At 39.6% G+C, this 26,460-nt stretch overlaps 1 protein-coding gene across 3 annotated transcripts in view; it reads left to right on the top strand.

Moving 5' to 3' along the window:
• Positions 1-26,460, top strand: part of grid1a (glutamate receptor, ionotropic, delta 1a) — a 241,906-nt gene that overhangs the window by 78,160 nt on the left and 137,286 nt on the right. Inside the window, exon 1 of one of the 3 annotated variants that reach the window (XM_054599770.1) lies at positions 15,060-15,084. The exons of the other annotated variants lie outside the window; for them this stretch is intronic. The gene's annotated coding sequence lies outside the window, so the exon portion shown is untranslated. Of the gene's footprint in view, positions 1-15,059; positions 15,085-26,460 lie in introns of those variants that run through there. 3 annotated transcript variants of the gene reach the window in all.

Below are 26,460 nucleotides of genomic sequence, written 5' to 3' on the forward strand. Positions count from 1 at the left end.
AGTGTAGGTTGTTTAAAGAGATCAGCAAGCAGAGTAAAAAGTTGAGGGTGGAAAAAAAGAATAAAGGAGACTGGGAATATGCTAGTATTTGCTATACATAAGCAAATGCGTTCGCACAGTACACAAATACGGAACAGAAAACTGGCTTGACTGCGAGGGTTGTGTAACACGAAGATAACAATGACACCATGCCACAAAATTCAAATCACTCTTTTATCCCATTTTGACTAAAATGTCCCCATGCTTGTCATTTTCATCTCACATCAGCTCAGCTCTTGGGGTTAGATAATAGATAATCTTCCATCTCATTGCTCCTTACAGATTGATATTAGCACATGGTTCCTTTTTACCAGATATTCCTCCTCTTATTTCTATTTTCACTCTCCAGCTCCGGGAGCTGCGGTTTGTCAAGGAATTATAATTGAATTGGGAGGAAGCGGTTCCCTGATTTAGTTTTTTTTCTCTTTGACCTTTATCTGTAAGCAGCAAATGTCTTCCAATATATTGACGTTGCTTTCCATCACCAAAATGAGGCCTTAATTAAACCATCTATTCCGCCTCGACTTTGATGTGAAAATGACTCCTACCACTGCGACTGATCTGACGTCGTAAGTCAAGTGCACTCGGCCATATCTGTTAGACAAGCCTGCTTGCAAATACTCTTGGAAATAAATTTCCACATTTAAAATCCTACTTAAATAAATGTACAGATAAAAGGAATTTACTTAAAGTACCAAAAGTGAATGAAACATTTTAACTCATATAAAATCTTTTATTAGACTGATTTGATGCATCAGTGTATAAGTACAGTTTTATTGTCAAAGTTTGTTAAGGTGCTAGTTTTTATATAGTGTAGCCCAATTCTAAAGCGGGAAAAAACCTACATACAAATGTGTATTCATTTTCTCTATAATATCCTTTTTCCTTTATTTTTATTATGAAAAAATATTGGACTTTTTACATTCTTGGGCCTCAAACTTATTTAGATTCAACATCTGAGAAGTTTGAAAGGGAAATCTGTCATTGGAAAAAACTGCCAACAACTTGTAGATATCTGGATTCAGAGACACTGCTTTTTGTAAAGGGTCTCAAGCCAAAAAGGTTTATCAAATGTTTTTTTTTAATGTAAAATCTTTATCCGAAAATAAGTACTTAAACATCCCTAACAAATATACAATATTTACCTCTGAACTGCAGTGAAGTATAAATAGAAAGAATAAATACTTAGTACAAGAACTTCAGTACTCAGCTCAGTACCTAAGTAAATGTACTTTCAGTCAGTTTCCACCACTGATACTGATAATATTTTAGATAATTTAGTGAAAGACAGTATACAAAAAAATTATTGGATAAGATCAGATAAAATAAATAGATAGTGACAAACAAAATATATGCCTCCATTCTCTTTTTGGCACCACTGACAAAATGTCCTAAGCCATACGTTTAGCACCATCTTTATTTAATTAGCAGTCCTTTCGTGCTTTTGGGCATTTTTTGTGTGAACGACTCAATACTGTGGGCCCTGCCCACTCCCATTCACTTTGAATGAGCCTGTGGAGATACACACTGCAGCGGGGAAAACATAACAAAAGAGAAAAGCACACAAATACTTCTTGACTGAAACTGACGTTCACCTCTCTCACGTTTGAGTTTGTGTGCGAGTGTACTGTGTTGCATGTGTGCACTTGGAGATATATTTTTTTTGCGTAACTCTTAAGTAATGTAAGTAACAGGATGGAAAAAATGAGTAACAAAGGATGAAAAGATGTGGAGGATGCTGTAATCCTACTTTGTGGATCTGTTTTTTCCATCTCTGATGATTTTCTCAGGGCTAATCTGTTAATAATTACTGTGATACAGATGCTAAGATCTCCAAGGACCACACACAAACACATCTTCACTTCGTCCTCCGCCTCTCATTTCTCTATTGATTACAGGCAGGCATAGACACATAATGTACATTAACATATGCACACTCACACTCAGAAGCATAAGCAGTAAACCCCTAGTGTATCGCAGCCTCCTGCTTTCAACTTTTTAATCCCTTTTAATTTCCTCCTCAATTCAACTGCTTTCTAAGAATGACAGTCATATTGTGCTGATTCTACAGAAATGTCAAAGGTCACCTGGTGCTGTTACCACATCTGATGTTCCTAATAATAAAAAGATGGAGATTTGAATGTTGCAGTACCAACTGACCCTTCGCTAAGTCCCAGTGTTACACAAACTGGCCAATCATAGCGTTGCATGAGCAAGCTCTGAGCAGGGTCGGACAACTATCGGGCTCTGCGCCATAAACTCTTATGAATTAGTTTCCAATTTTCTTCACTTTCACTCTTTCAGGATGTTTTTTGTGGATTTGGAGCTAGTCGCTAGTCATGGTAAAACATTGTGTAATAGTGATACTCGTCTTGGCAGGAGATCAATGTTTCTAAAACGTTACGTTTCTATGTAAAACCCTGTGGAGCTAACATTAACAGAGTATATTAGCACATAACAAACTAGCGTTAGCACTTCTATGGTACGCTAGCCACCTAAGCTATCCTGAATGTCTGCACATGCTTTTGTTTTTTAAGGATTGTAACTGAATCAGTCTGATCTCCTTGATATATCCTTTAAGCGCATATTGTAGACTCTTCTGTCAGCTTCTCTCTGTAATTGCTTTTTTTTTTTTTTCCAAAAGAGATAATGTTTAAGCAGGTAGTGCACTTAGTAACAGTGTTGGCTCCACGGTAGCTTAGATAAGTATGTTATGATGGCATTACTTTGCTCAAGGAGGATTACTTGCAAATCATAACAACCCTTACCAGTAGCTGGTACTACACATTGACAAGCTGATGCTATTGGTCACCATTCAAACATTGACCTCAAGGCAACTTTTCGTAGTAAAGGACTGTGACATGTCTGTACTGTGGCCTGTTTCCACTCTGCTGTTTTCTATAGGCGATCGATGGTTAGAGCCCAGCTTGCTCACAAAAGGTTTAACCATATCCTCTATATTTGTTTTCCTCATGCCTGGTGCAAAAACTCATTATCTCAAAAATACAATGAAATTGATAATCCATTAGTTGGTTGATTTGTTTTTTGTCTCAGTGGGACATGGTTTTTGTGATAAGCATCATAGCTTCTGTTGTTTTACAGTTCCCAGTAATAACTTTTTGGGGGAAATCACTGGACTAACCTCCAATTAAATGAAATGAAACAAAGTATGGGCTGCTGTGCTCAGAGTGACAGAAAGTTAAAGACCTCCGGCTCAGAGAGAGACTATGGCTACATAGAGGGTAATAGGTAAACTACATTACACTGCAAACATGTTTTGTGACTATTGTCAAATGAAAAAAAAAAAAAAAACACACACATATAAAACAGAACAATTCAGAGCCACACTGTGTAGGCAGTTAGGCTATCAGTGTTGACTTCAGCTAACTAACAGTGTTGAAATGACAAGTTGAAAAGAGCCACGGAGAGAAAAGAGCAGCAATTCAAGAACCACATCCTCATCCCTCATCAAGCTTTCCTTGTCTTTGAGTGCATCTCATCTTGGAAAGTCAATGCCAATGTTCACTCTTCATTTGGCTCAGAGACAGTTTCTTTCCATTTTAAGCACAACGGTCTTTTTTTCCATGAATCGTTCTCATTTTTTCTCTTTCCTTTTTTTAATGCTAGTTTTTTTCATTCTTTTAATTGATAAAGATACAAAGACCAAGGTCTTCCATTTGCTCCAAACCAATCATTGTGGTTTAATTGAGTACAAAACATTTATTCTTAATTGTATGTTATGCTGCCATGTCTACTCAAGACCCTATATTTCTTGCATATTATTTGCATACATTAGCATAGTAATTTCCAGTAGATTCAAGGCATTATGTAAAACTTGCAACATGTGTGGAAAAAACTGTCAGTTTTGTCTTGAAATATGGCATATTAAGCTCACAGCATATTCATACAGGATGTGACACATACAGCGTGAGAGACAACAAACATGAAGGGAGAGTTCAAACAACTAAAAGGCCAGAATCTGCAGAAACTAGGCAGGCCAGCCTTCACTCATCACATATGATGTTGCCATGGCTACACAGCAGGGATGTACCACCCACTGAAGCTGTCTAAATGTTTTTTTTTACTTCAAGTGCCACCTTTTGTGCCCTAATTCTAAAACTATGAATTAGAGCAATATCGGAGGCTGGCGCTGTGACAAAGTGTCATTTGGCCATGGCAGTGTGTCCTCTTCCCGCTTTGCTCTGGATAGGTTCTCCGTATTATACAAACCACTCCATGTCCATCCAAGCCGGATTAAAGTGGGCACAGGTGGAGTTTGTCATTAGAACACACACAGACGTTGGCCTGCAGCCCAATTTCAACGAATAGACAACATGGATCTAAGAGTTGACAGTTATCCCTTTTCTTAGCCAGATGTTGCCGAACAATTAATCTCCTCAATAATTCATCCGACTCAAAAACACGCATACAAATTGTGCAGCTACACGGAATAAAATGTTGGCCTCTATTGTAAAGAAACAGACGTATCCCATTTATCTCTCTTCCTCTTACCAGAAAAAGTGTTGTTGATAGTATTTGCTGTTAAATTTCCCACACGCACTGAACCTTTTAACCAAAAATGTGTATTCATGAAGAATAGCCACCATATTTCTTTTTTTCCGTTTTCATTCTTTACATGACTGAATGCAAAATGTGCCCAAATAATGGAGTTTCCAGGTTACTAATGGTGAGTAAAATGATATTTTTTAATGAAGTCCTGCTGTAAAGTAGAAACCACCTCCTGCTGCCTTCATATACACAGAATATAGTATTCAACACATTTTATGTCGTGCATGAGGAAGTCGACTTCACTTCACGAGCCAATTTGAAGATAAAGCAGAGCAATATCCTTATTATTATTAATAATAAAATAATTATTATGATGGATGTTAATGTTGAACTAAAATAACATTATGTTACTGGCTACTCTGTGATAAAGTTCATGATATACCTAGCCTGTGGCTGGCACACGGACAACCCACAGCTCGTTATTTTTAATTAGCCAAGACTTGTTCATTACCACCAGATTTACAGAGTCTGCATGTGTTTTAGCGTCTACCTGCGCTGCCAATGACATTTAGCGATACCTGGCCTGAGTGTGAGTCGTTTTGGCACGTCGAATCTGAGTTTCAGAGAAATTACGACTTAAAAATCCTCCTGAACGATGGAGGACCTACAGGAGAACCAACAGCAGTCACAGGAACACAAAGAGGAGACAAGCATCCTTTTTTGGCAGTGAAACAAATGAACGGCCCGTTGAACGGCCCGTTGCATGGCTGGGGCTGTCACCCGTGTGATCTGCCCCATAACCACAGGTTTCCTGCATCTGTTGCGGCCTAAAGGCTGTGCTATTCACTATTTGGAGCATGTCACCCCTCCAGAGGTGCAAACTGTGTCCGATTTTAGTGCTTTTATTACCACAGACCGTATGAGAATGCCTGATTGAAGCGTGAGAATGTGAGTCTTTGCCGTGATTGGCATTAAGCTTCCTTCACCACAGAACCTCTCCTGTGGTCCATTTGAGTCTGACAGGTGCTGATTGGGTTCAAGTGCTCCTCGACTGCAGATGCCATTTGAAGATTGCTTTCATCTCCCCTTGAAACACGAGGACAGATAAGAAACACCCCTTTTCTCTGAGGATTCGAAAAATTTCCTCATGTAGACACAAAAACATGTATACTGCTCAACTTTCCAGTTTCCCTTCTTTTCTCGTGCCTTTTGTCAGGGATGTATAGATGCACATGTACAAACACACCAGGACACAAATTTTATTTGCTTGCTCCAATGCAATTTCCTTCCAAAGAGCAAAAGATGTGGAGAACGATTGGTCTTCAAAAACCTTTAACTCCCTCGTCGCCCGCCAGTCCTTCATGCCATCTTATCTTCCCCATACAGCATGCTAATCAAAAGCGGTCGCGCCCTGCTATCTCTCGATGGGATCAGCAGCTTTGTCTAAGCCTCTGCCATGAATGTCTGAAAAGCAGCACCTTTTAAATTAGGACAGGTGTTGTGTTGGCTTGGAATCCCATGTAACACACATGGCAACAAAGTGACCTAACAAATCCTTTTTCAAGGTGTGGGAATGGTGACCATTATTTTGAACAGGCAACTTCCTCTCTAACTTTCATCTCCATTAATAACTTGCACCTATTTGTGGTGTTCAGTAAGTAAAAAAAAATGAGACCACATCTCATTTTATGAGCTTCTTCTACATGTTTCATAAAGAAGGCTCAGAAAAGCAGGGCTTAGTGTGGAAACCCCGTCCTGACTGATCTTAAAAATCTGAACTGGAAGTTTTTCATGCAAATTCAGAGCTCTTGTAATCCGTCATGGTTCAGAACTGCACATGCCTTGAAATGCCATACAGAGGCCTGAGACATCTAACGCGATTTGCATCAGGTCACAATAAATACAATTTAAATGTTCAGAGAAACTCGCCATGTTTAAAATGCAACATCACATTAAATATGGAGTATGAAATAATTGCTCAGCTAAGATATTTAAGACCAAAGTTTATTAACATTTTCTGGAGACTAAAGTTCTCATGTTAGATTACAATATGCTACTTTGCACATACAATTAACATTGCAGCCTCCATGGTGAGCATACTGTTAAAAGATCCTTCAAATTACCCCTGTTGTAATTTCAATAGAGACTTTTATGGTTGTTTCTTTAATTTTATTTGAAGGACATTTTAAAAAGGCCTTGGGTCAAAGTTTTTTATTATTTCAGCTAAACTATCCAAGTAGCAAATACTTTCCCCCCATTAACTTTAAAACCACATGCAATGTGTATATATACTTTAGGTTAAAAAGAGATGAGCTCTCCATTCAACATACGCAATGAATGCAGCCCAGGTTAATCAGACTCTTGTTCCCAAAACATCAGTACAGTGAAACTACGACGTAGGTGAAGTAAAGCCTGAAAACTAGTCTTACCAGGCTTGTCTGGAGGGTTAAGTCTCCCTCGGTGTGAAAATTCGGCAAGCTGATTAAATCCTGCTTTATGATCCCACAAAATTAGCCTGATTAACATAAGTGAGCTTGGTTTAACTGGTAATCTTGCTGTAAAAGAGATTTTAGAAACTCCAAAGTGAGTAAAATAAAGTTAACAGGTGATATTAGTATCATAGCGCAGCTCGAAGTAACATACTGTAGCTTGTACTTGCGATCACATTGTACAACCAAATAAATCTGTTTCAATCTCCATGCCGACTTCTTTGACATCATACCTGGCATGAAACACTGATGTCTTTTGATGAAGCACTACTTCCCTCTCTTTGAGTAGACTGTAATGGAAAACTACATCCTCTAGAAACTTTTGAAATCCTGCAAAGTACTGAAAGTAGATGCTCTTTAAAGGAAAGCGGACTACTCATGATACTCCTGGGATTCGTGGATGGGCATAGCACAAGCTGTTGGCAGGCGCTGGAGCACAGTGTGCACATCACACTATAGTGGTATTGATAAAAATTTGAAGTTCTTTCAGGCAACTCTCACCAGTTCCCTCCTCAGAAAGACTCAAGGCAATAAAAATGTCCACATGTGGTTGTGCGGTGATGGTGGATAACACACCAGAACGCCGGAAAAGCGACGTCTCAACTACTGTGCGACATGCATTTACTGCTGTTTGAGGGGATTTGAAAGTAGCCCGCATCCGCACTTTCACAAGAGCAGCATGCAGTGTTGTATGACTCTCTGATAACGCAGGCCTTTTGTGGGTTTACAGGCAGAGACGGCTGATAATGGGTGAGATGTAGGGAGGGGTGGGCTGACTGGGTTTCAGAACATCTGTCGCGTCAGGAGTCAGATATTCATGAAGAATATATTTCATATCAGCCTCCTACATTTACAGGTGTCGCCTTCTGTATTTTTTATCTTGACTCTCCGTTTTCTCTCTTTCTCTGGCTTCTATCGTACATGTTCATTTTCTTTTTCTTCACGTGCCTCTGTTCACAGTCTGTCATTTTCTACGTCTTGTGTTTCTCTGCCACACTTTAGCCCTCCTTTTTTGTGTGCGTCCGTTTCTCTTCCTGCCATCATAACCAGTTATTTATACCTCTTACTTTTTCAGTCCATTATCCCATCATTCCTCTTTAGAGGTCCATCTCTCCCTTCCCCGCCTCTTTTATCTTCTCTTTTTAATAGCCCCCTGGATGTCAACCGCCTCTTATGGCTATCGTTCTCCATTTCTCCCTCCAGCTTTCTTCTTTTTTTTTTGTCTTTTGTTCTCCGCCCATGCTCTATCCTTCCATTGATAAAGATTTATGCTACAGCTGGGACTACGCAAGGAAAAGGAGATGCCTGTGTGAGGGAGAGAAGAGGTGAGGAGGAATCAGAGTCATCATCAGATGGAGTGCAGGAATGTGAGGATGAATAGTAAACCAAAGAAAGCTCCTAGGGCTCGACTAATTGAATTCCATTCTCCACTCTGAGTCGGGTTAGTTGCCGCAGTCATAAGGAAATTCTGACTGCGATAGGGAGAAAAGAGAGCAAGTAGGAGAGGGGCCAAGAGATTGGATAACAAACATAAAAGAGAGGGAGAGGTAGAGAGAGTGAGCTCCTCTGGCCAGACTAATTGAATTCTGATTTTCCCTTTGAGATTGGTTAGCAGCAGTAGGCAGGCAGACAGGCTGCCCCCAGCATGGATCAGCTCTATCCAACCAATCACACTAATACAGTGTTTGTGTCCAATCCAGTGCAGCCCGGTCAATAGTTTATCCTCCAGTGCAAGGCCATGAGGGAGTTTACTGGGGCCTGAGCCAACTTAAGAAATGATACATAATTGAAAAGACCTACATGTCAGATGGAATGGAACTAGAGCCTTACAACTTACAAATCATCTCCTTTGAAAACAAAGAGTGGGGAGAGAATTGCAAGTTTATTAATTTTTGTGTGAGAATACTTAGTTATCAAGCAGTGGTTTGGTGCTGCAATGTGAACTGCAGCAAGCAAGGTTGAATCTGATTCAAGGTCAATAGGCCAATAGGAATCCAATTTGTGGAAAACCCAAACTAAACCAGTTTACTCCATCCTAACAGGATAAGTCTGATGATATTCTATATGTTTCTTACTGTCAACAAATCCCATTAAAGGACCCATATTTAAAATTAACCAATTTACTTACAATTTGCAGGTGTCTAGCCAACAACTGAAGTAGTTCTAACATGTCACATGATCCTAAGTAAGAATGAACATGGGTACTGTAGTTTATTTCGAGTCAATCCACCGTCCTGCTGCCATGAATACTTTCATGGATGCAAGTTCACCTAATGTGTCTTCATTTGGGACCAAAAATGACACCCAACAAACACTGTCTTTACTCCAGTAAAGTTATGTTTTCTGAAATTACTTGGCAGTTTTAAAAAAAACAATTAGCAGGATATGTGTAGCCCATTTTTTAAATTTATTTACATCTTCTGTTGGAACCAATGGGCTCAGGACAGCAGCTACAGACAGGGTAGGACAATGCAAGATAATTAAAAGACATCTAACACTTCGTTGGTTTTGATATTTAATGGAATTTGATAACCATAAATATAATATTGAAAGCCAGCCTTAAGCTACTAGCAATAAACTCACCATCATTTTCTGCTTCTATATAATTGCACATTTTGTATTTGTCAGGTTGTGTCTTGTGCCTGTGAACCTCCAGCTGTGTCGTAAAGCATGTTCATTGTTCTCCTCAGTCTCCTACTATCTCCCTCGCTGCTCTACGTCACTACCCATCAGCACGCAGCCTTTATGAATATTTAACTGACTCTCCTTCATTCCCTTGCTTTATTTCTCATCCTTTGTTATACCTTTTTGTTGCTGCTGCACACATTTGTCTGTCTCTGTTTCCCCTGAAACTCTTGCAAGTTATTCCTTCCCCCCTCTGTCTCTGTCTGTCTCACACTCTCTCTCTCTCTCTCTCTCTCTCTCTCTGTTACAGCACATCACTTGCTCATCCCTACAGTGGGGGAGGAAGCTACTGCTACACACCCTGCCCCTTAACGCCCAATCGTTGTTTCTTATTTAATCTGTTCCGCTTTATTGAATTTAATTATTTCTAAATGATTAACTCAGAGTTCAGAGGGAGGGAGGAATGGGGCAGAGGGACATATGTTGTGAGATGGGGTGGAAGGGCCACTGGAAGAAGGATAGTGGGGATCGTGGCTTTCTGTTTTGGAGCCAGGCAGAGTAAATAGTTCTGTATGCACACTCATCAGTCTTTGATTCCATTACTGCCGCATGGCTGCAAATGCATGCCCCACTCCCACCCGCCAGCTCTCCTCACCCTCAAACGCACCAAACACAAACAATCGTAATATGTACATTTGTGTGTGTGTGTGTGTGTGTGTGGTCATGAGTAAGTGAAAAAGAGAATTTGCATTTTCTTGAAATATTACGCTACGTGTCTGAATAGCTACAGGTACAGAGTCTATTTTTTTAGGTCGTCAGTGTATGTGTTTGTTTGTGTGTTTGTGTGTGACTGGTGTAAAGGAGCAGCAGGTACTGTTTACTTTAACATTGCCATACCTCAGAAAGAGGTATTTATTACAGAGCCAGAAGGGACTGAACGCAGAGCAGTAATGCTGTCCAATAGGCTGTCAGCTGTTTATATGAAAATGTGACTGGTGGAGAAAAGAAAAACTAGAATGATGGGCTTTTACAATGCTGCAGTCCTCCTCCAATACAGTGGAAATACTCATAAAGACTTGCATCAAGCATACACAACAGATAGAAATGGAGTTGCATAAATAGACATGCTTGTGTAGCCTACACACTCATGCATGGCAAGAAACACAACAGTAGTGTTTTCACACACCTTCTCTGAAATGACAACATTAGGCCATTGTATTATCCAAAATAAACACATTGAAACGGTGTCATTCCTCACATTACTTAATACTGACATTTTTGGAAGGATGGATCGTTGTTTCATCTGACATACTTGTGAATGAAAAGTTACCAGCATTGGCCTATTCTGGTAACACTTTACAGTAAGGGACCAAAAATTGTACAAATACAAATAATTTGTTCATTATAAGACGAATAATGAACTAATGCAGAAAATAGGTAAATAATATTTTATAATTGTTGATTGTTTAGGGTCATAAGACTTCCTTTATTGTATATAGGAAATTATAATAATTAATTGGAGAATGTACTGCTAAATACTATGTTAATATTTAATTATTGGTTCAAAGATATTTATGTACTGGCATGTTATCAACTGTGTCAATGCCAAAAAGCTGATATAATTTCTGTACACCATGCAAACTATTATTATTAATAGTAGGCTAATCTCTTTAGATGGATCCTGCATTCATATGCTCAAACTGTAGGCACCCTGACAAGATTATGGCATCGGAAGTGTTCTGGGTTGCGTTTCTTTTCTCTTATTGACCGATCCCGTTTTAGCAGGCTTTGTTTGAATGCAGGAGAGTAAAATAGGCCGAAGGCTTATGCCAAAATGCATTCTTAGAACCCTCTCACTTTCCTCTGATGATTTAGCTTTTTATTGGTTTGAAATTACTTTGTAATCTGGCAATTTGTGAAACATCCGGTCAAAGATGTTGACTCTCAACTCCAGTCTTCCATCAAATGTTGCTAATTGGACTTTAAACAATGAGAAATGTACATCCATTGATGGTGCCTAGAATAGCATACACAGAGGTAGAGCGGGTCATCTTTCAATCATTAGAATGGCGGTTCGATCCCAAGCTCCTCCAGTCCATGTCGATGTGGTCAAGACACTTAACCCTAAATTGCTCTGTGTCTACGGTGAATGAATGGGTGTTAATGATTAGTTGTTCCCGATGGATAGTGGTTCCTTGCATGGTAGCCCTTGCCATTAGTCTATGAATGGGTTTGAATGGGTGAATGACATGTAGTGTAGTGGTAAGTACATTGAGTGGTCTGAAGAATAGAAAGGCACTGTACAAGTCCATTTACCATGTATAAGTAAATGACCAGTGTCATAGGAATAAAAATGGCGTGAATTCATGCTACTCTGTTTAATTCATTTTTAAAAAGCTATTTGAGGAAGATGACATATGTTAACGTTAACTGTAGTGGAACCGTAGTCAATGGTAACCATTAACGTTTCTGTTTGACTTCCAACAAGTGCCTCGTTATGGCAACAGCTTGTCAGTGAGTGAAATCAAGACAGTGCATGCTACATGAGTGACAGGTACACTCCAATTGCAGGTGCAGCTTATTTAGTCAAAGAGCTGATTGATAAGTGGCCGCCATGTGATTAAGAAAGCTAAATGGTTTCATTTTCTGCTCGCTCGCCAGGATGATGTGAAGTCGGAGAGAGTTGTCACATTTAGATTTGATAAGGTAATAGAGGAAAGAGGGGGATATTTGAATTGACAGGAATCAGCACCTTAATTTATGAATGACGGAGTGGAAGTGAGATCTGAGAGTCATCTTCATCATTGAACTCTCAGTCCCTATTTTCTGTAAAGGGGCAGAAGTCCTTTAATGTAATTTTTCGGACGTTGAAACAATGTGTCGACCAACGTTAAATAAATTGATTAGTTGATGGACAGGTGAATAATCGTTACAGTTTTGCCAAAGGGCTTGTTTGAGCATTTGCTTCAGTTTGGATTGTTTGGTCGGGTGAAAAAAAAAAAAGACTCAGGTCACGCCAAATAACTGCCCCTGACGTGCCTGACATATCTGTCTTGTTTGTCTGCCAGTGTCCTGGAAATTACTTCAAAATGCATTTGATCACAGTGGTGTAAACTGTAAGGTGTTGACATCTGAAAACCGGCTGCTTATTCGTGCTTGTAACTCTGCAGTGTGAAGCCAAACAAAACAAATACAGAAATGAAATAATCTAAATGTAGAATGCTGTTGTTATTGTACCCTAGCTGTGCGACTGCTTCTCAGCATGGTAGCTGGAGCTTATTTTCTTAGAGTGATGGAAAGTATTATTACTCATGTCCACAGTGAGTGCGTCAGTCTGAATTTAAGCACAATACACTAGGGCTGTCGCTTTTTCCAACAGTTTGAATGATTCAATTAAGTCTTGAAAGTCATTTGAACATTCTATGTCATCTTTCTACTGCAGTTTGCAATGCAGTAGGCTCTAATATCTGATCAGTACAACTTTTGATTTTAATTAGTAGGATTTTTTTCAGTTGTTTTTGTCCAGTTTTGTATTTAATACATAGACAGGACATACTGGAAGAGAAGGGGTGTAATGCAACAAAGGACCATGGGTCTGATGGGTACAGGGGCAACCACCTGGCCCCAGCTTAGTTTAGTGATCAATCAGTGCAGTAGGTGAAGCTGATGGTGTATTTACAGAACGCCCACTGCTGGATCACAAGGCAAACTACTTCATACTGCCTGCTGCGCTTATAGATTGTGTATTTCTTTCATTCAAACAGGTCATTTCAATTTAGATTATCTGTTTCCCATGTTCGAACAAAATTGGACAACCCCACAACACACAAACTAAAGACATGAATTTTTTCCGCAGCAAGCTGTGTGCAGAGCGAGGCAATAGTGAGACTTACAGTCTTGACTGACAGGTTTTTCCTGCACAAATCAAGTGTTGACACCCACCCACTGCAGCAAAGCTTTGCTGACCAGTGTTAACATCGTGTGCCCCATTAACGGAGAAGGCCTTGGCTGGTTGTGTATGAAGCATTATAACCATTAACATGCTGTGTTGTCGCATTAACCTTAGTTTAGTGTGTGTCTTGAATGTTAATTAATGGGAAGATGCAGAGTGTGATTGACTGATTGAAAAAAGAAAAATGTTGCTGCAAAGAAGCTATCTAATGGTAGAAGACACATCTTGCTCTTCTAACTGTGTTTTTTTTTGTACATAGTAAGTGTGTATTGTACGAGTAACTTGGTTGTGATTGTCTTTGTTGAATAACGTTTGTAACTTTGTCTGCAACGGAAAATGCATCTTCATCAGAAGTTGTGACACGATCTAGATATTCTTTAGAATATTACATAATGGAAGACCTTGTGTAGACCAGTACATTTTCCACCTTAAGACAACAACCCATTGTGAGGGCTCAGTGTCTCCACAAAACACTATCCATAATAGATTGTTATTGAGCTGAAGATCATTTTTTTTTCACCAGGGTTGTCACAGTAGGGAATGTTTTAAAATGTCAACAGCCCAGTGTGATTGCTCAGTGTGACATGGCTGGCTCAGTTCATAAGAAACCTAACCTTACAGTCAGGTCAGAGATGTGCTGTCCAAGGGAATCTAAATAAAGTCCCTTCCAGAAGCGGGGCGCCTCAGGGAATGAGGAGCTATGATGGTGCTTACTCAAATGGGAACACATTGTTGAGCATGTTTTTGCTGTAAAACTCCAAGCTCTGCTAGAGGATGCCACTTGAGGGCTTTTTGTTTGCAGATACTGGAAATCCACTAGCAATCCCGTAGTGAACTTAGCGGTAGCAGCTTTTACTCTTAATGTCTGCTCACAAATAAAATTCAGGAACATGTATTTAATCATCAGGGCAGTTCCAGTGAGCACCCCTCTCACCAATCCTGCTTATTGACTCAGCCAGCACCCACGTTCAGCCTACTAGGCATTTCATCTAAAACATCATTACCACCTATTACTCTATTGTTCCAGGAAATAATGTTTTCTATTACTCCATGGGAAAGGCTGCTCGAGCTCTCATTTGCAAACTCCATTGTCAGTTAGGCCAGTACGCTGAAAGGCACAATGGATATTTGTTATTTATTTATTTTTGCATTATATAACAACACCACTCATCTACAAGCAGTTATCTTCTGATTATACACAAAGATGGCCAACACAATCATTAATAGATAGCATAATGGAAACTATTGGCAGGGAACAATGTAATACAATAAATCTGTGGTGCACATCAGAGCGGTTTTAGTTAGAATACTCTGGACATTCATAATAACAGTGATATTGTAATCATCAATAGTTACCAAACAAATAGTAATGCTTGTGTCTAACTGTTGTTTTGAATTGATCAGGGATGCAATGGGCTAACGGAACAACAAAACATCTTGATTAAAAAAGACGGCGCCTACCATTATAATGTGAGTCATAATTTCATTGTGTTTTTTTTTATCTCCCACTCCAGTGGGGTTTGTTTTTTGCTGCTGAGATGACAGGGGTGTTTGTAGAGGTCCCTAGTCTTGTTATCTGTGCAAGGTTGTCTGGCAGATGGGAAGTTAGATAGCCCCTTTAGGTAGCTCCTGCCTCCTCCCTGCTTACCCCTTTCTACAGCCCAGATGCATTTTTTCTTTCTTATCTTTTTGGAAACTGGCCCCTACCACACCTGTCTCTCCATTTTTGTATTCATAGTGAAACATCATCATACAGTATAGACGCTGTTAAACCTTTTTCACCAGGGACAAACATACAAAAGCAATAGGTCGGCAGAATGCTTCGGCCCTATTAATCTGACGAGCCCTCAAGACACAGAGGAGCTGTGGAAAATTGACATTTAAAGTATAGAAACGTGTCTGCATGCATGTGTCATATTTTCACAATGCATAGGCGTATCCCAAGAGCATACAGTAATACTTTTAAATTTACATCACATTAGCAGAACACTGACTGTTATGTCCACAGCGAATGGACTGACTATTTTAGCAACATCATAATTGAAATTTGAAAAGGTCCCAACCAATTTACAGCTTCTGACGGACTCATTTGTATGGGGTTCATAAGGTTTCCAATATGTTTTATCATGATTAATTTAAAGATGCTAGCTTTCATGCGGACTGTGATTATGCAGTTCCTTTTCTAAATGTAAAAACTATTCCTTTGCCTATTATTGATCTCATTTACACATTTCACACCTGATTTAAGAGGTACCTTTTAATCTATTTAACTAGTCCACTCTACATCTTGTATATTATTAAAGGAGTAAAAAGGCCAAACTATTGTTACATTAACAGATATACGGAACATATCCGGAGCGTTTGCTGCAATACTGCACTTCAATTATAATGAAACTGCCTACATGAAGCCTGAGAGCAGTGCGTAAGTGGTGTGTATGGTTAAAAAAGGCCATTCTTCAATTTGTATTTTTACGTGAGCAGTGCTTGGCCTCTTAGTTCCAAAGCCCCTTTCAGACTGTATGTTAACGTTGCCCAAAAATATATCAATATGTAGATATTTTTGGGGGGTCGAACAAGGCGATGTCACCGTGGGTTCTCATGGGTATTATTTTTACTATTTTCAGACATTTTATACATTATAATATGTGGTTGGAGTCATTGTAAAAGACTTACCACATGTGTCACATAACAGGGATTTTATGGCAAAATACACAATACAGCACTGTAATCCAATAAAATGTTATCTTTACAATTAAAAATTAATAATATATACGAATAAAGAAAATTTGTTGAAATCAAAGTTTGACTAACCACTAATAGTTATTGAAAGTCACAATCTCAGCCAACCAAATCAGAAATGAGTGGGTCGTATACGTGAAATTGCAAATGATAGCCTTTTCAAAGCACTTAAATGCCCTGTGATTCTGAACAGTCAGTTAAAGCATGAGTAATCGTTTCCGTCAAAGCAATCTGATGGTGCACACAGTGGAAACTATTTTACGTGTACATTTCCAAATGGCACAATCTGACTGTGTGACATGAACAAATTAACTAATTAAATCTTCGCAGTTTTTTTTAACCTTCCCTTTAAGTGTTGCTGGGTGTAGAGCTGGAGTTGTTACATCTCCAAATGAACATGAAGAGGAGCATAACCCTAACACAACTTGTGTATTTGTATACATAACCTTTCACGGGGTTACAACATACATTTTCATAAAAGAAAAAGACTTGAGGAGTTATAGCATTTATTCACCGACAAATAGCCTTAACATTACACACTGCACTGCTATGTTCACCGCTAAAACGAAACGGCTTACCTCATACTCATCGCGCCTTCAGTCTCTCGACTGCACACTGAGACTCGCTTTTAACGCTAAGCAAACAACCTAAACCTAATAAGTTATTCTGTTAGCTATGGGAGTTAGCTACTTGTATAACACATTTTATTTTAAAAAAAACATCTTGAAATTACAAAATTCCCTGATGCTTAGGCCCAGCTTGCAGTAAAAACCCTGTGTCATTCATCCCTATTGTGTTTGCTTTCTGTAACTCTGTAATGTGCTTCTAATTTGGGGTAATTTAAGGGTTGTTGTGACAAATGACATCTTTGACTATTGCAGAACTGAACCATTACTCAACGTTAATCACCAACACCCCTCTGACTACAAGTATAATCATATTTGCCCACTGTCAATACTGAAGTTTCTCCTAAATGCGAGAACAAACGCACTACAGTGGCTGTTCAGAAGGTAGAAGCCATTTGGGTTGAATCCTTTTTGCCCATGTTGTGTCAGTGAGTCACAGCTTAGCCCCGGAGGGCTGTCGCTTTGAGCCCTAATGAAGAGCAGTATGTCGCTGGCCATATGGCCGGAGTCATGGTGTTAGTAAAGCCACTCTGCACCAGCTGAGACAGGTTAAGATGGAAACATATATGTGTATTTTAGCGCGCACTCTCATCTATGTGTTCAGTATTTGCATGCGTGCACCGGTAACTGTTCTAAAGTGCCTGCATATGTGCTATTTGTGTACAGTCTAAGTGAGCTTGTGTGTGTATTTGAGGGTGGCAGTGGGTTGCACCATGTGCCAACAAGCCTGGCTTGGGAAAGCTAACAGACGGTCTGGATTTTCGACAGCGCGGGTCAGTGGCCGAAAGTAAGGCCTGAGAGGGCCTGCTGGGTAGACAGACTGTCGGCCGCATAAACTAGACAAATGGTGCTGTCCAGGTCCTGGGGGCAACCAACAAGGTCAAGGGTCATTCGCAGCGAATATAGGTGCATGTGCCAGCAGTCAGGAGCTCCGAGGCAGGAGCACGCCTTTCCAATATGTTTGCCTTTATTTGTGTAGCTATGAGGGCCTCAACTAATGATAATTTTCATCATTGATAAATCTGCAATCATTTTCTCGATGAATCGTTTGGTCTATAAAAGGTCAGAAAACGAGTGAAAACTGATCACTATGTCCTGAAGCTCTAAGTAAGAAAAGCAGCCAATCAAATAAGAAGCTGGAATTTGGGAAAATCTGGCGTTTTTTGTTTGAAAAATGCAGAAATTATAATTTGATTGTCAAAATAGTTGCCAGTTAATTTGACCAGTTGTTGCTTTTCTAGTAGCTACAGTTATTTTTCCAAGTGCTTTGTGGGATTATTACAAGCTGTTAGGAAGATATATTATAGACTTGTTAAATGGGCGGTATTTTTTGTTTCATTAAACAAAAAAGATACAGCAAGACAACTAATTCCTTTTACTAGACACTTGAGTTAAGCCACAGCCGAGAGTGGCTCCATCATTTCATGCACAGTTAGAAGTGTGATATATAAAAGTAAGACAATAAAATAGAAAGAGAATCTGCCTGTTTGTTATATATTCAAGTGATGCGAATTATTCTTCAGCCTCTGTGTCATAATCCCGGCATCGCCTGGGTGTATAAAGGACATAACACATAGACTATAATGCCCTGAAAGACATTAACTGTAATGACCTTATTCATTAGACACCATTACAATTACCCAGCCCAGAGGCTCAGCGGCGCTTTCTCTCTTTTCAGTGTCTCTCCGTCACCCTCTCTGTCATTTTCTCTCCATTGCTGCCTTTCAGCTCTCAGTTTGATTCACAGTCGCTTATCATGCATGCGTCGTCCCGGCAAGACGTGTCTTCATCAAACTGGAACACACTGACGAGCACTAACGCATGCAAATGGACAACAGAAGCGCGGACACATTTATCTTTAAGCACCTTTTTGGAGATTTGAGGACTGCTGCGAAAGTACTGCAGTGAATTAGTTCAAAACGGGGTAGAACTAATTAGACACCGTTTTGCTGAGGAAGGTTTGAAGAGAGAGAGCATGAGAGATGAGATGTGTTTAACAGATGATCTATACGCAGGGTGCTCCGCGGTGATAACCCCCGCTGAGAGAAATTATTGCTGTAAACAGAAGCTTGCATCTCATACATGCATCTGCATTCATTTGACTTGACGGCGGGCCTCACGGTGCCATCTTTGGCAGAAGGCAATATCTCTCTCAGCAAGAATAGCGCTGACTGCCATCCATAGCAACACTGAGAAAAATGAGTGTAGGGAAGAGAAGAAAGAGGTGGAGCTGGCTTGCCATCTGGTGTGGAGGCAGGAAGCAGCAGCACCTCAATGACCTCAGTGTCCACACCTGCTTATTTGTCCGAAATGCTGCATCACCTACGATATAGCTGTAGAGAAATGGAGGTGAAGAAATTACCCTAATGTTGATGCTTGGCACACATTGTTTATGAGCCGTCCTGGTAGAGTAATTCCTCCATAATGTTCAAGCTGCTCCAGGCTAAGGTAGCTAACCATATGCTAATGTTGGTTTCCTAACGAGGGCTGAAATAATTTAATAAATAATTCCTGACAATGACTGATTTTACTTCAGGATATCTTTGACGCTGAAAGTCAAACATTTTACTGTGGTTTTCCTAAAAGTAAAAGTCCCTTTAAGTGAATGATTCAACTTTAATCCATGTTTAAGGGTTAAAAAAATACACCAAATTAGCAATATATATAAAGCTGTAAACTAAGCCTGAGCCAGGCTAAAACCCTGTGGTGCCTAAATGGTCAAACACAAATTAATGGCAGAAGAATGCTCCTTGTTTATTAGCTGTTGCTGCAAAAGCACACAGGGAAGCCTGCCGTCTGAAAACCATTATTATAACATTGCTTGTGGAATTATCATCAATTGGACCTCACGCCGGCAGACAGTCTTTTCTGTTCCAACATTACCGAGGCAAACAAACCTTAAACAGCATCAGAAATTGGGTTTTGTTGATCTTTCAGATATAATTCTATATAATATAAAATAATGAATTCTTAAATTTCCATATTCTGAGGTAAATGTAACAACTAGCTTTCATCGGAAGATTTCATTATACCTCATATCTATATGTTGGTAGCCAAACAAAAAGAAAATCCAAGAGTAGTAGTAAATTGGATAATGTAAAATGTCCATTCATCATGAATCTTTATTTTATTGTAAGGTTTCTAATCCTAGGAACTATTGCATGTTATCGTAGTTACAGACTCAAACTTACAAATGAAACAAAAATAAATAAATGCACAAGCAGACACATTCAAGCAACCTTTCAAAGTGAAACTTGAAAAAGTTTCATTTAGAACCAACTACTGCAGTGAGTACTGTGACAGTCAGCAAGACTGAAAAAAAAAAAACATGACACCCTTGTCTGAACACAACCAGCTGTGTTTCAAAACAACTGTTCCGCAGAGATTCATCAAACTCCATCCTCTAAACATAAACATATGCCAAGGAACAAAGAAGGTCCTTCTCTATATCTTTACCCTATCTACGAACAGCTGTCCAGCAGAAGCAGCCCAGACAAAACTAATAGATCCAATTTTAATATACTAAATGTGTTGAACCACAAAGAAAGAGGGAAATTCACTGAGTAGATGTAATTGCTCGGTCAACCATAAATTTAGTAGCATCACAATAATTACAGACTGCAGCAGAAACCTAAAGATAAGCGCCCTCATTTATTCCCTATCACCATTAATGGCTTCAATTTGAAACTGATGCATTTGGCACAAGCTTTTACTTTTGTCTCTGCAAGTGCGCTTTATTTAACAGAGGTCTTGGACTCCCATTGTTTTAATAGAATCTGGAGGAGGAGTTGTTGTGAGGATGACCTGAGTGATCCGGGGGCAGAATATGGATTTAGCAGATCAGTAATGTATTGTGGAGCTAATCCAAGGCTTTGAAAACAAATACTAAAATTTTTAAATCAGTTCTGTGTTTTCACTGGTTACCAATGCAGGCCTTTTTTTGTTCCAGTTTCAAGTCTTGCCGCTGCATTTTGAACCATTTGGAGTCAATAAAGGGTGGAATAAATCAACCCCATATACAGGGAATTACAATTATAGACAGCAATGCACTAATATATGATTATGGCTTACAGTTAACAAAACTAAATCAACTATGCTTACATTGAATATGAGGAGATAATTATCTTCATGTAGACTTTTGCCTACGACTCCGTCTTAAGCTTTGTTTTGCAGCTTGACCGCCTCCAGAGGACCATAACAGTGGGCTCTAATAGGAAAAGTAGACATTTTCACATTAGAAGTGATAATTAGCTGCAAAGTACAATCACATCAGGATAAATAATCATAGCTGTCAACTCTTATTACGTCATCTTGCATTGTGGTCGTAATAAAAAGGTAATTGGGTTTGAAGAGCGGATTGTTTGAATAGTTTCTATTCTGAATTTTACTATTAGAAATATTTTGGGTGTGGCTGCTGAGCTTCCTTTGTTTGTAAAGGATATTCACTTCGTACATGCACTGCATACTGTGTGTGCGCAAGGCCAAATGACAGGTAAAATGTTTAGTGGTACCTTTCTCTACATGATAGACAATTGTCTGCGTTTCTTGTGTGTGTGTGTGTGTGTGTGTGTGTGTGTGTGTGTGTGTGTGTGTGTGTGTGTGTGTGTGTGTGTGTGTGTGTGTGTGTGTGTGTGTGTGTGTGTGTGTGTGTGTGTGTGTGTGTGTGTGTCATTATATGCATGTTCAGGTGGATGTACATATGCATTTTATGTGTGCAGGTAGCTCCATGTGTCTGCTCGAGATTAATCTAATGGTGGGGAATTCAATCAGACCCTGCTGTTGAATCCACCCTGTGCAGATCCATCAGCAAAGCAGGGGACATTTACACAGCAGCACAATGATGATGGGAAACATCCTTTACAGCAGAGACAAAGGGGAGGAGGAACAGGCTGGAACTCTGGACTTGTTTCAGAGGCTCCCATTTGTGCAGGCGTGGCGCTGTGAGCGCGGGGAGAGCAGGGAAACAAAAAAACTGTGAAATTCAAAGCAGATCCATGTGAAATAATGCATGTCATTTATTCATAATGTTCCCCAGCTTTGGTCATGGTTTGGTCCTGGCAAATTAAATGGGCCTCCCTTGTGCAGCCATGTGGCATTTTCTCCCTTTATCTCTGGAGCTTTCCTTTGCTTCATCTTCTGCCCTTCTGTTGGGTTAAAGTCTTCACTCTTCACAAAGCTCAGTTTATAAATATATTTAATAGCCCTGAGTATTATTGAATAAACCTTCATATTCCATCAAATACAGCTCTGCCATTGATTCTGTTTGCTCGCCATAATAGAACTCGCTCAACCAACCGAACCACTTCTACGCATGATATTCAACCCTTATGTGCTCGATTCCATTATGAACAAAGACATATCACTGATGAGAGAAAGTGATGAAGAAGTATTGGTTTGTTTTGTTTAATTTGTGTAAGCACAGTTCAAAGCCTTCAAATCTGATACAAATTACACTGCAAGAAATGCATTTACTGATTGTATTTACTGAAAGACAGTGGCTTGGGGAATTTCGTCGAAAATCATTTCTGAACAATGTTCAAACTGAACAATATTTTCCCCTACATGTTAACCTATATGTGCGAGTGTTAGAACCTTGTTTGATTTATACCAGAACGACCATTCTGGATACAGGGGCCCTCAAAGTTGACCCATATTGGACACCCACCCCTCTTAAAGATTTGGATATCTTCTGCTACAATGAGCATAACGGTACGATTCTCTGATGAGCGGGACGCTAACAAAAAAGTTAGTTGTTCCAAAAAGATTATATATGCAAATCTGTTATTACAAACAAAATTGTTTCACAATGAGTCCACCAGTGCTGTTTTTATACCTCCTGTGGATGGCGCACCAATATTTGAGGTAAAACAGAAAAACATCGGGAACACTAAGGATTCACCAGTTAGACTGAGCTACCACCATGTACTCAGAAGTCTGATGTTGCTCAACGATGCTGCTGTAAATCCACAGGATGGCTGAACAAACTTCATGTGTATTAATGCGTATAGATCTCGTCATCCACATGAGTAACATCCTGATTAGAAGGTCTCCACTAGTGCAAGTTGAAAATGTACCTGACATTTGAATGAAAATTATAATTGTAAAAGGAAAACCTTTTTATGAATGACCCGCATATTTTGTTGATGAATCCTTCTTACTTCCTGTGTATGCGTGTTATCAATTATTATAAATAATTGAGGACATGTTCTACAGACTTGCAGTTCTATGCGTCAGCACCAAATACCATTTAAGTCATTATCATTCATCACTCTGCTTCACAGCCCCTTACCTCCTAGTTTATTTTTTTTATTTTTTTTTTTGCTTCTTAAGTTTTACTAAAATGCTCCTTCACTTTCTTCTTGAGTAATCTGGTGATCTCTGGGCAAGTCCCAGCCACTGATAATTAGCTTGCTTGTCAAGTGGATGCATCTAGATGAACAAGCAGCTCTCTCCAAATGAAATGGGAGTGTAGCCATGGATATAGCGCTATGAAATTAACATCTCAGCCAATCAGTCAGCCCTGCTACTCTGCCACTGCTAGAGTCGGCTGGGCCTCACCACTGAGAGATTGCCCGCTGCGGGCCACGCTAGCCCGAATACAAGAGCCACAATTAAATCCCTATGTCACTGCCATTAATGATGCTAATCTATTCCTCTATCTGGAGATCTTCCGGCCCTGTCTCGTTGAGATGTGGACACTGCTTTGATCAGGCTGAGTGGGCTCTGCACATGAAGGCAGAATCAGTCAAAAGCCTTTGCAAATGGATGTAGCTGTTCGTTAGGAAGGATACACATTGGGAAGGCATATCCGAAGAGTTTAGAAATAGAATATATTGACCTTATGATAGCATTCTATTTAAGTGCACAGTGCTTTGAAACATTCTTGGATTCATTCAATTATTATCTTTCTAAAAGAGTCACTTTGGTACTTGCTGTATTTTCCAGAAATAGTATGAATTCCCATCCAATTGTAGGAGATGGAATGAAATCCAAAGATGCATTCAAAGCATCCAATCCTTGAGTGGATTCCAGCTTGTGGTTATGTAAATGTATCCTTCTTCGCTATGGGATTATTCAAATGAGGTTGTTTAGGACCCTACTACTTTTGTCTAAGCTATTGTACAAGTCCGGGAAAAAGAAATTGAATTAAAAGTGTGGGGGAAAAAAAAGTGAGAATGAACCTTACCAACAGGGAGTATCACACCATTCCAGCATATGTGCTGTCAATCAATATGTGGGAAACGAGAACAAGTGAGCTGAGAGGTGAAAGGGGACTCCACCAAACGATGACTTGCACCTGGGTCCCATTTCTTTAGCTTCGCCCATCTCCTCTCTTCTTCTTTTAGTAGGTGGTGAACTCTGGGTGAGAAACATCTGCGCAGAAAAAGACTGAGAAACCCGGAGAGACAGACGTAGGGAAGATGATGGGGCTGCTTATGTTCCAAAACTCCCCTGCCAGGCAGATCTGATGCATCTATTTGCTTTTGATATCATTTGTCTCACAAAAGCGGTGCGATTCTGCTCTTTTGATAGACTTCATGAAAGGACTGCACAGCTTGTTACAGTGGGTTCTGGTTGCTCTGGACAGCTCACAAAGTCGCTACCCGTCTAGGGAAACTCCACGCCTCTCACAGGTGAGACACAAAGTGTTGAGTAGCCGTCAGACCGTGCTTTGATTACAGAACCGGTTTGATCAAGTAAAGGAAGAGAGGAGGGGGTTGACACAGCCATCATTAGCCAAAGAAAGCTGGCAGGAAAAAAAAGAGTGAAATTACTCATTCTATGTAAAAGATAAAAAGTGTCTTGGTGACAAATAAAATAATACTTCAGGGGTGTATTGCCTGATTAATCGGCTATCTGTTTTTTTAATGCTCCACACTATCTTTAATTTAATAGGCCCTGAAAATCCAATATCGTTCGACCTCTAAATAGAATTATTTGGTTTCTTTCTTCTGACTTGTCCACATAAAGAAGAGCAACGTTCACAGATTGTGTCTCTTTGCGGTGGTTCCAAAAACGCTAAAGCAACTGTAACTACGCCTAAGCATTAAATTGGGCTGGGGCTATTTATAGCACCCATATAATTAATTCATCATCAAATCTGCCTTTAAACCATCATCAGCGGTGACATTTCAACCATCAATATTACCCATCAAAAGAATAATTTGGTGAAAGCTTCTATTAAAGCAGACTTCCTAAAGTGCTTCACAATTGAGGATGAAGTGAAAAGAGCATCAACACTTGGAAATTAATTTTCAAATGTAAAAGAAAAAGGAAGAAAATGCATTACTTGTAAGTATTTCATTAAAATGAAGTATATCAATTTGGTTTCAGGTTGTTTTTGGCAGTCCACAAATGACACGAATCTGTGAAATTGGTAACCAACCTATAAAAACTTTCTATCTATAAAAACTTTCTATCTAAAAACTTTCTATCAGTATTTTGAGTATAAAGCTGCATGTCATTGTTGAGCCTTGCTCATCGACTGGAATGGAGCCACTGTGTCACGGAAATCTGCATCACCTGCGTGTGTGTGTGTGTGTGTGTGTGTGTGTGTGTGTGTGTGTGTGTGTGTGTGTGTGTGTGTGTGTGTGTGTGTGTGTGTGTGTGTGTGTGTGTGTGTGTGTGTGTGTGTGTGTGTGTGTGTGTGTGTGTGTGTGTGTGTGTGTGTGTGTGTGCATTTGAGTTAATAAGCATGCCAAGGTTGGTGTGACTTGGATTGAGGTACCTCTGTAATGCCCTCATCACAGTGGGTGGCACTCCACCCACAAGGTCCAAAGAATGATTGCTAAACGACCTGCAGATGTTTTAGCGATAGCTGTTGAATTTATTCATTTACTCAGAAAATCAATGGGCAACTGCAGCAATGCACTCAATCATAAATGATTTTCTTTTTATATATTTCTTCAGAGACTCTGTGTATAGCCTGATGACGGTATTTGAGTTGAGACTAGCAGATCATTTCACTGACAACACAATGAAATTCCCACAAGCTGAGATTTTTTCAGGCCCAGCTGTGCTACCATCATGCAGACTTACCAATATAACTCTTAATGGTGATGGCACAAATAGTGATTTCTCCTTATTCTCTAAAACATTTTGTCACAATGTGCTGAGATCACTTAATTCTACCTCCAATTATATAGAACAACTGCATCACGTTCATTCAAGTAAAAACAAAGAACGGTGATGAAGTGCAGAGATTTGCCTGAACTCTCCTGAATTGTTCTAAAAAAAATGGAACGCTGCCCCTTAAAGCCGATGTCATCATTGCCTGTTGAACGGGAGCTTGGCCGGCTTTCTCAATCATTTTAAAAATGAACAGCAGCAGCAGTGACAGCAGTCATATTAGAAGCAATTGAAGCGGGAAATCTTATTTTGCTCAGAAGAGCACTTCCGAACACATAAGATAAGATGTGCTACCGAACAATGAAACTGCACTGGTTTTTGAGTGACAGTTTTTCACATGATGACTTGTTTG

This window comes from Anoplopoma fimbria, chromosome 6 (assembly GCF_027596085.1).
Source record: "Anoplopoma fimbria isolate UVic2021 breed Golden Eagle Sablefish chromosome 6, Afim_UVic_2022, whole genome shotgun sequence".
Classification (NCBI taxonomy): domain Eukaryota; kingdom Metazoa; phylum Chordata; class Actinopteri; order Perciformes; family Anoplopomatidae; genus Anoplopoma; species Anoplopoma fimbria.